This window comes from Vicugna pacos, chromosome 15 (assembly GCF_048564905.1).
Source record: "Vicugna pacos chromosome 15, VicPac4, whole genome shotgun sequence".
Taxonomy (NCBI): domain Eukaryota; kingdom Metazoa; phylum Chordata; class Mammalia; order Artiodactyla; family Camelidae; genus Vicugna; species Vicugna pacos.
The window spans coordinates 18,669,514-18,678,616 of record NC_133001.1 but is presented as its reverse complement, the minus strand read 5'-3'; positions in this window follow the sequence as shown (position 1 = coordinate 18,678,616).

Below are 9,103 nucleotides of genomic sequence, written 5' to 3'. Positions count from 1 at the left end.
ACTTAACTCTGTAATTGCTAGCAATATACAGGCTCATTATTTCACAATTTAGTGTATTTGATGCCAGCTGTTATGGAGTTAATGGCAAAGTCGAAAGAAATGACATAAAGCACGCTCTCATTTTTAGTGCAACCATCATGATATTACCGTAAAAAATCTCCAGTCAGCCGCGGGTTCACTTCAGTATTGTTTCTTACTAGTACCATGAGTGAAAAATAAGATTTTTTTTTTCTCTAAATACTGCATTTGATATTTTGCTAAACGTTAAACTTTTGGCCTCTCCTTTAAGGTGTGAAAAACCTCTTGTGCCTGTTTTTTTTTTTTTTTTTTGAAAGTTATTTTTGGCAAAGCTGGAATTTAAAAAAAAAACTATTTTTTCTTCATGGGAATGGGGTTTGAAAGGTGTCTACACGAAAATTAAGAAGCTACTATGCTTTTAATTGGGTTACGTGTCAGTATTTTCTCCTCCTGGATATAAGCTGACTATATCCTGCTTATATTTTCATAAAGCCTGTGATTCTTAGGGGAACAATACTGAGATAAAGCATAAGAACCCGATATGAATTTAGTGGCAGAATTCCGAAATTAGTGAGAAGGGATTGTCCTGTATTATAAGGAGTTACATACGATATATGTTTATAGCGTTAACAGCTCCAGTGGTTGCTATTGCTGTTTTCACAATTTTGACACAAGATACTCGTCTTTACAGTCTGTAGTGTCCCCATGTAAAGCCACTGATGTATTTGTGTTATCAATGAGACACTTGTAAAAACTGATCACTGTTGCAAAATTTTCTTGATTTGAAATCAAGTAACTTCTTTTCTCTAAATATATTATTACACATATGCCTGAAAGGCAACACTTGATATATTTCTTAAGATGGAACAGATGTTAAATAAGAAATAGGGTAGCAAACTATATTTTTAATTCTAGGAATACTTAAAACTATTCCTCTACCCTCTTGTTAATTGATTTATTTAAACCAGTAATTTTACCCATCTTGTGAATTTGTGTATTTAACTTGGGAAAGCTCACTCTTCACTGTGTGACACAAGAAGAGAAAATGCGTTTCCAGGAAACAGTTCACTAGTAATTTAGTCCAGCTATTTTCAGTACTTAACTTTTGTGTTTTTTTCTTAAGTTCACCATAATGTGACATTTCATTATTAGATTTTTTTTTTAAATAGTCACTCACCAGATATTAAAGGATGCAATTGGTTTCAGTTCAGGAAGGTTTTAACTGCGTTTTAATTAGCTTAAAACATATGCTTCCATTTATCGTATTACGTGGAGTACATCCTATTCCATTTAGCTGAGTATTGAGGACTATTGTACAATATTGTGCTCGGGCTAAAACAAAGAAATACTAATTGGATCCAGTAAAATAACTGTAACATTTCCGATTCCTATTAGGCAGGTTACGTAAATTAGGCTAATATAAAATGGTGCTTAATAGAATTGCAAATATGGTGTGATGATACATTCAGACAGGAAAGACAGTGAAAGGGGATTTTGGAGGAAATCAAATACATTTGCATTACAATAAAACGTTTCCTGCTGTGAGGGCTCTTGCAATGCTGGAAAAAACAACACTCCAGTACCACTCCCCTTATTTACATAGGAAAGCCATCCCTACCTCTTTCAGTTCATCTGAACAGTTGTCTGTCAGTAACAGAGAATAACGTGCAGTTTTAAGTCTGTTGATGAATATAGTCCTTTTATTATTTCGTTGGGCATCACATATGAGATCTTTATACTGCAATGAGGGAGCATTTCTCTTCCTATACAGTATTTCTTTTTATGATGAAAATGTGCTTTCTAGGCTTGAAAAACTGGCTGCAGTCACTGGAAATGGATAGATATTTCCTGTTTGATCTACATATATGTTGTGTGTTTATTTCCTTCTCTTCTTTTACATTATTAGCCACTGGGTTGGAATAGTTGTGACATTTGTGTATGCTTTAATCATCCGAAAATGGAATAGAAGGTCTGTATATATTCCTTTCCTTCAATGTCTTGACCCCCTTGGACTTTCTTGTAAGTGTGAATAACAGCCACGTGTGATATTTTAAATAAAGAGATTGGAGAAACTGTCACTGGGATAGAGAAAGATGGAGTGATCCTTTTTCTAAAAATCCTTCGAAACCAGCACTACACTAATTTCTTCTGTGTTCATTAGCAATCCCCATGGTGAGTTTGCTTCTGTGTTTTTGAGGAATCCGGAGCACTTTCTGGGCCTAAAGGTGTTCTGGGGAGGAGATTTTTGAAGCTGTCTCTCAAAGGAAAAGTTGCCCAATGAAGTGGGGAAAGGACTACATTTTTCCCTTGCAAATACACTGATAAAAGAGCTTTCTGCTGAACTCACAAGCACCCTTGAACCTTTCAGTTTGCTCCCAGCGCTCAGATCCCAGTGTTTCTGTGAAATGGCAGAGAGAGAGAAGACCATTCTGGGGCCTAGCATGCAAATGAGCAAACCACGTAAAGGAAAAGAAAATTTAAATCCTGTCTATTGTATTCTAAGCAGGTTGCTAGCAAGCCTTTGTGGAGCTGGTATAAAAACGAATCTCATCTTCTTCCTGCCATGAAAACTAAAAACATACTTTATTTCCTCACTCACATCAGCAATTTTTATGCAGTTTTATCTTCAGAAGGTTTTGTTTGTCTTAGGAGTTTAGTGTGTAACGTTTTCATTCATGATCCAAATTATTTTATCTGCAACTGTGCCTCTGATTTTTAGACCTTAATCTCTCTGAGATCTTTAGTTGAGGAATTTCTCACTTTATTTATATTCCCAGGTAGTCCTCCCCCTCTTTTAAAAAAGTGTTGGAATTAATACTATTTGCTCAAAGGAACAAGCAGTTTTAAAAAGGCACTACATCGTATGGGGCATGCTTTCTTAGTGAAGCAAAGCAAGTTAAAATCCTCTAGATTCAAATTCCCTTCTCTTTCAGCTTTCAGCTGTGAAGAAAAGGATTTTCATCTAGATGTAAAAGATGGTAATTGTACAATAAGAGAAAGGTTCTGGCCAATAGGATTGTGCCTGTAGGATGTGAAAAGAGGAGCAAAGAAATAGTCATTAGGCCCTACGGCCGGACTTACTGGAAAGACACGCATGACAACCCACGCAAAGCAAAATGGTCAGCTCGTCAACTAAGGGCTTTGTCCACCAAACCAAAGAATCCACTTGGCTGGTTCCCTGCCCCCTTCGCCAACCCCTCCTATAGTCACCAGAAAAAATTAAACCGATCGATTCGTTTCAGTCTCATTTCATATATAAAGCGTGTGTGAGTCTTTAGATCTATTTGTTTATCTCTACCATTATTTTCTTTTTCCCTGTCAATTAAAAAAAAATCCGGGTACAATATAATTTCATACTAGTTAGAGGAGCCAACCTATTGTCCGGAGGTCTCTCTCCTCGAATAACTTTTTAAAAAACTTTACTTTGAAATAATTACTGATTCACAGGAAGATGCAAAAATAGTATGAAGAGGTTCTATGTACTTTTTAAAAAACTTTACTTTGAAATAATTACTGATTCACAGGAAGATGCAAAAATAGTATGAAGAGGTCCAGTTTCCCCCACTGGTAACATCCTACATAATAATAGTTCAACAGCAACACCAGAAAACTGAGGTTAATACCATCCACAGCCTTATTCAGATTTAAACAGTTTTATGTGCATTCCTTTGTGTATTTGTGTGTTTGTGTGTGTGCCCATGTGCAGGTCTAAGAAATTTTATCGAATAACTTTTTTTTTAAAGCTTAGTCATAGCTTTGCCAAAATAAAACAGCCAAGTGGCTTAAACATGTCGACTGCCCCAAATAAAACTTAACCCACAAGTATCACATTGTGTGATTTTATTTCAAATAGTAATGATATTTTACTAAATCTCCCATTATTTCAACATTGCATGATAGTCAAAAAGAAATCTTTTGTTACTGCTGTTTGGGTTGCTGTTTTGGCTGTTTTGTTGTTTAAGAAGTGGACTCTTCACAGACAGAGGAACATAAATGTCTTGATTTAAAAGTGATGACCCAGATTTGACAAGACACAATTATAACCAAAAGAAAAGCCCGTGTAGATAACTAGTATCGTTTGATTTTTATCACAACTCGGACATTAATTTTTAATTCCACCTGGAACGATATTTTTCCCCCTTTCACACACACACCCACGTGCACACACACAGATGTACTTCTGTCTCACGGATCACCGATTGTTGTTTACATTTGCACACACGTATAAACAGATACACACTCGACTCGCAAAGGTTCCTAGAGGACAACTGCCTTCAGTCGGGAGCCAGCAAACTCTTTCTGAACAGGGCCAGACCGTAAATATTTTAGGTCTTGCGGGCCTTGCACTCTGTTGCAACTTCTCAACTCTGCCCTTGTAGCAGGAAAGCAGCCAGAGACCATCCGTAAGTGAATGAGCTTGGCTGTGTCCCAATAAAACTTTATTTATGGCCACTGATGTTCGATCTCCACACAATTTCCAGTGTCCCAAAATGTTATTCTTCATTTAATTTGTATTCCGATATTGAAAAATGTGAAAATCACTCTCACTTCACAGGCCTTCCCCAAACAGTCTGCGGGCTGGATTTGGCCTGCGGGTTGCAGTTTTCTGACTCCGTGCACTGTTTGGGATTTGCGCTCGTGCTTTCACTGGTGTGTGTGCAGACAGAAGTTTTCTTCACCCTAATCACTAGTCTTACTCTCATCGCCACTTGAGTAAGCCCAGACAAGTTAGAGGGAAGAAACGTGCTAACACGAGAAAGCTCCTGAGGCAGTGGTACAGGGACAGAGGATTCTTTCTTCTCTTCTTTCTTTTCTCTCTTTTTTTAATTTTTAGTAAACATTGCATTAAAGGGAGTAAGTCAGGTTTCTCATTTTTTCCCTATTTTCTTGTCATGGATATATTAGCAGTACATGATGCATACTAATTATAAAGTTGGCTGTAACAAGAGTTCCTCTTGTGAATCCATTTAAGAACTGATTGTTTACTATCTTTTTCTGTAAGTATAAAATTTTAATTATGCCACTGACAGGAACTGTGCGTGATACAGTGCTCTACATTTATCACTGGGAGAGGGCCAGTTGCAGAGCTGTTTGACTTTGGAGAAATCCTGATGCGTTTGCAATGTTGAGCAGCAGGTGCCACATTATTATGTACAGAAAAGCAATTAGGAAGCATATTGGATGAATGGGGAGTGCATTAATATTAGCAAGTACATTTGTCAGTGGTTTTGATGCGAGTCTTTTTCTTTCCTTTATGCAACATTAAGATTGTGGCTCTCATAAATTCTCCCCTTAAATTGCCATCTGTTCCCTTGTCAGGCAGTAGTGAGGTAGAGAAAAGTTTTCTTGACAAAATGAAAAGGATTTCTTTTATTTAAAGTAGAAGCAAAAGAGCCGATAGAAAGTTGCAGAATTGTAGGTTGTGGGGTTCAGCTTTCGTGTGTTAAGTAATTACCTTTTAATGTAACATTAGCTGTGGAACCCTTTGATTTTTTCACAAGTTGCTATTTTTTCCCCAGTCACTTCATGTATTTTGAAATTCAACAGGAAAGAGTTATAATTAGATTAATGCAATGACAACCAGCAATTGGCCACTTGGGTTAGGAAGTTTGAGGAAGGAATTGCAGATTTTTTTTTTTTTCTGCAGTGGATCTTTACATTTTGCTGGCCCAGGGCCATGTTCCCATCCTGAAAGGATTCAAGATTAATCACTAGAGTGTCTCCCCTCTTTAACTCCAGACCCTTTCTGAAATAAATAGCACTCAATACAATAACAATTGAAAGAAATTCTCGGAACACTATGTACTCTTAACAACTGGGTATTATCTTCATGACAAACTCTTGATGTATAATTATATTATAAAATTTTCCAAAATCTTCACTAACTGAAAAGCATAGTGACTTTGGCTAATTGAGTTTTCTGGCTAATCCAAAGGTAACATAATCCCTTTTATTCTAACTACCTTAATTGAAAAGTTTTTTCTTGAATATATTTGTTCACTTTTTGAATTTAGCAATAGAGTATATAAAATATTGGTAAATCTTTGATTTTATGCACTTTCTTCATTGTTTCTTATCTCAGGCATTTTTTTAAAAAAAATGCCTCTGAAAGAAGGGAGAATTTGACTCAACTTGCACCTGACATAGAGCATAATCTAATTAAAGAAAAGAAATGGTTCCTGTTGTCAACATCTTTTCCTGTTTTTTTCCAAAATTGCTTTTGAAAGGAAAATCGAGTGAGTATCCTTTCTGGTTGTGCTCTTGTTGATTATAAGCCCAGAGAAGTGGGAGTTCCAGGGTTTTTCCATCCAGGCTATTTTCTGTCCTACCTGGTCACCCCCTGCAGCAAGTCTTGTTAACAAGCTGCCATTTAAACACTTGTTTTATTGTTGGATTAGCAAGGCTTCAGAGCCAGGGGGTTTATCTGAATCTTGAGAGCTAGTGTCCTCAGATTCTGATAGCATCATGGATTTGTCTCCACTCAGGGAGTTCAGCTGTTTAAGAACCGTCCACCCTGGACAGGGCTGGAAACACCTTGATAAACTCTTGATTTCGGAATTCATTTTCCATGCCTCTTCAGTTTTAGCTGTGTTAGGAATAGCCACATTCCTTTGAAAAGGGGATATTCTCCAATTTTCTTCATCAGATGTAGGGGAAGAATCTCATGTGACTTGCACTCAGAGATGGCTGAGCTTATTTCTTAGGCATTATTTTTCAACATCTCAGGGGTATCTCGGTTCCACATTCTGGGCTACCCATATACACCACGATCTTGTCTGAGGCACCAGGGTGGGAAAGGACACTTTTAAGGTCTCATCTGGGAGTGATTATGCCATGGCCTTTCGCCCTCGCACTGGACAGCTAGCCTGGGCCACAGACAGAAAAACAAAAATCAAGTGAAAGGAAGGACAATTAGCTCGGTAATTCAGGAAAGGAAAAACACAGCAGTAAGGAGGGCATTTGCGGTGAACTTTCCCATCCATTATCTCAGTACCTTCTCCTAACCGCCCAGTGATGTAGGCCTTGTTCACCCGAGATACTGCAAATGAAGAAACCGACCTTCAGCCAGCCTTCTAGTATCATTCGGGGAGAGGTAGGGTGAGGAGGCACAGGAGGACCTATAAATTCTGGATCTGGTGCTTCATCCTACCTCTCAGCCCTCTTCTCAGCTTTTCCTGTTTTACAAGGGAGAGGCTTTGAACTACAGTGAGTCTGTTTGCGGGTCCCAGTTTCATCGGGTATCTGTTCTAACCTCCAATTTGCTTTGTCAGGGTACATGAATCCTAACCTAGAGTTTTTTGTTTAAACCAGGCTGAATGGAAGGAGTCGTCATCACCGTGGGTGGAAAACAGCACTGGACTTGGAGTTAGGACAGCTGACTTCTACATGAGATTGATGGATAATTTCGGGCCAACCATCCAACCAAATTAGACCTGACCTGTAAAATGAAGAAGTTGGCCTTAGATATTTTCTAAGCCCTGGTTTGGGGCTTTTATGTCTGTCTTCAGAAAGTTCCTGAGCTTTTAATCGTTCGAGAGGCTTAGTCTTCTGTTTTGCGGGCCTGTGTGTATCTGGATGCACGTGGGGTGTCTGGGTTCCAGTCCCACTAGGCAGTATACCAGCTCAGTGACCAAGAGCTATGCAGGCAGAACCGCTGAGCTTCTGTTTTGTTTATACAATGCGGATGCAATGAGAATGATCATCTTTACCCTGCTGGATTCACAGGATTGTATGAGATGATAGTTGTGAAAACATTTATAAAACTGTAAAAAAATTCTTTGGTAAATTCTCATCTCCCTAGAGCACCTGTTCTTCTCTCTACCTTCTTGTTCACTGAGCCTGTCTTGAAGGCTGGAGACAAGTGCTGAAAGACATGTGGTCTCGCCTGGGATGTCAGAGGTGTGGTCCTCTAGGGCGACTGCCCTATAGGAGTCTAGGTGTTCCTCACACCTAGCCTATTCCTGAACCTAAAGAAAGGTCTATGGGAAGATATGGCTACATTTAAGCCCCCTAGAGGAAAGGAAAAAGACATTACTACCCCTTAAAGAAATGTTTTGATGAATGTCAGGCAGCTTGGACATCTACTGGTGGTAAGAAAAGTTGCCTCCTGAGCTTTGTAATTGGAAGTCTGTCACTGCTTTCCAGCCACCCAGGCAGGCAAATCCAGACCTGCTTTCTATCTCTCACTACAGTGAGATCTGGAGCCAAGCTTGTAACCCTTCTTGGCACATCTTTTGGATCTTTTCTTGGTTCTGTAATTATTTATTTATTACTATGAAGCCGTCACTTTGAATCTGGGCATGAGTACAAAGCGGAAGGGAAAAAATGTAAAAAAAAAAAAGCCAAAAATCAGAATCACAAAGGTTCACCAACTAAAGTGGTCTCCAAATACCACTCCCTCCATTTCCTCTTGATCCTTTCGTCCCTTCTCTCTCCTCCCTTCTACACTGTGCACCCTGTTAATTTCAGTGCCACCACCCACCTACAGTCAAACCTCTTTGTAGGAGTTTAATTAGATGCACTTAATGGCTAAGTCCAAAATGCAACTGAATTTTGGACCACTTACCTATTTTTCTCCTCCGTCCTTAGTGACCTGCTTTGTTGAATCTAATCTTGGTAGAACTTGGCAGAACTCCCTTTGTCAAAACTGAAACACTCCATTTGCATTTATTATGTACAAATCATGTCTTAGATTATTAATCTTTTTATTAATTTTTGGGGATTGATTTTGTACTTATTTGAGTCCTGTGTATGGATTAATTTTTTATGTATTTGTCTGAACCCTGTATGTCAGGGACACTGACATAGATTGGTTCTCTGGTTCTTCTAATATAAGATCACATTCATCTGTAGTTTCTCAAAGTACTTCATTTGAAATGATTAAGAGGAATATGTCTTTGATACATAGACATCAATACAACTGTCTCATGCCCCCTTCAGAATTATTAACTTAATTCACTTCTGTGAATATTTTTGATAACCCCAATATTTATTGAACCACAATTTCATCACCATTTGCCAATACTGTGCAACCTACTGGGAAAAGGGAAAAGAAATATAGGAGATGATCCCTCTTCTAAAGTGC